This window comes from Nematolebias whitei, chromosome 24, assembly GCF_014905685.2.
Source record: "Nematolebias whitei isolate Nwh7 chromosome 24, NemWhi1, whole genome shotgun sequence".
In the NCBI taxonomy this organism is placed as follows: domain Eukaryota; kingdom Metazoa; phylum Chordata; class Actinopteri; order Cyprinodontiformes; family Rivulidae; genus Nematolebias; species Nematolebias whitei.
This window is the reverse complement of record NC_056521.1, coordinates 430,001-431,534: the sequence shown is the minus strand read 5'-3', so window position 1 is coordinate 431,534 and position 1,534 is coordinate 430,001. Positions and strand designations below refer to the sequence as shown.

Genomic DNA, 1,534 nt, shown 5'->3' with positions numbered 1-1,534 from the left:
TGGCCTGGTGTGTCATATACTGTACTTCTACGTATACTTGAACATGTATTTTTTTTACATTTATCTTTATAAGCTGCTGTTTTACCTCTGTCATAGGTGGAACTCGTTAATTATTTTACAGGATGCTAACTAGCATTCTGTATGCTAGGTCAGTCAATAGCTGCAGAAAGGTTTAAATCTGTTACCTTAGTCAAAAAATAAGTGGTACATTTTGAAGATTAGTCCTAATGTATTCTACTTTAGTAAAAGTATATGATCTGTTCTGTGTACATGTATACAGTAATGAAGTATTTAGATCAAAACATTTCCCAGTTTATATTTCTGCTGTGACACAAACCTTTAAGGCATGATTTACAGTTTGCCACAGTTTATTTCTCACTTAAGTGGGCGGGGGATGATTTGTTTCTCCCTAAAGTGGGTGGGGTTGATTTGCTTCTCCCTAAAGTGGGCGGGAGTTAATTTGTTTCTCCCTAAAGTGGGCGGGGGTTAATTTGTTTCTCGTTAAAGTGGGCGGGGGTTAATTTGTTTCTCGTTAAAGTGGACAAGTCATTTGAAAGAAATAAGTGATGGGATGTTGTTCTGCTTTGTGAACCAGACTGTGCTGTTAACGCTGCTTATCGGGGGATGGGTGGGGGGGTGTTACACATTTTGATGTGCTGAAGAGTCTGAGACTAAACTGGACAGAACAAATGAAAGGTAAAGCACTTGACGAGTTATTAAATAACTCTGAATGTAAATAAAAGCTCGTAGTGTTTCTTACATTTAGATTCAATTTTATCCATCTGCTCAGGACATTTTTAGCACCTTTTGATTTATTCCTATCAGCGGAAACAGGCTCAGACTGTTCTTCCAGTTTGAAGGTCCAGATTGTGTTAATTGCACTATAATTTATAACTTTTTAATAATTGTGTGTTTGTACTGAGACAGTGTGTCCTAATGAACACAATAATGATCTGCACCTTCGTGTTTAGCTGAAACTGGAAGTGCCTACAGGGGTAAATGAAATGAAAAGCTGCTTTTTTAAAATTGTTTTTATTCTGTTTGTTGTCAGCAAATCCAACAGATAAACTGTTAAATATCCACTGAGGTGTGAAATAACCTTTTTCAGATGAGCAGTTGATCCAGAATATAGTTGGATGAAACATGAAATGCTCAATATAAACCATAACCTGTTATTACCTGAAAGCTAAAGCTCTGCACCTGACTCTGTTTTTAGCTGTTTGATTGTTACAAATATTTAAGGAGAGTTTTTATTGAACAACACTTATGTAAACTGCCAAATGATTTTATATATTGTCTATTTTTGACATTTCATAATCAAACTGAAATAAATTTTTACATGTATATCCATTGTCTGTTGTTTTTGAACTGAAGAACATTAAAATTGTGATGAGCCGTTAAATGTTCTGATCTAGAATAAGTTTGAAGTTCTAACACAGCAGCTAGCACTAAACCCAACGTCTGAACATACCAGGTGTTTGAGAGTGTGCCAGGTGTTTGAGAGTATGCCAGGTGTTTGAGAGTATGCCAGGTG

General features: G+C 36.0%; 1 long non-coding RNA gene across 1 annotated transcript in view; it reads left to right on the top strand.

The window, feature by feature from the left end:
- The first annotated feature begins 1,472 nt into the window (after positions 1 to 1,472).
- LOC119429157 overlaps positions 1,473 to 1,534 on the top strand; it is a 372-nt gene continuing 310 nt past the window's right edge. Inside the window, exon 1 of the long non-coding RNA XR_005187736.1 lies at positions 1,473 to 1,531. This is a non-coding gene — a long non-coding RNA (uncharacterized LOC119429157). The remainder of the gene's footprint in view (positions 1,532 to 1,534) is intronic.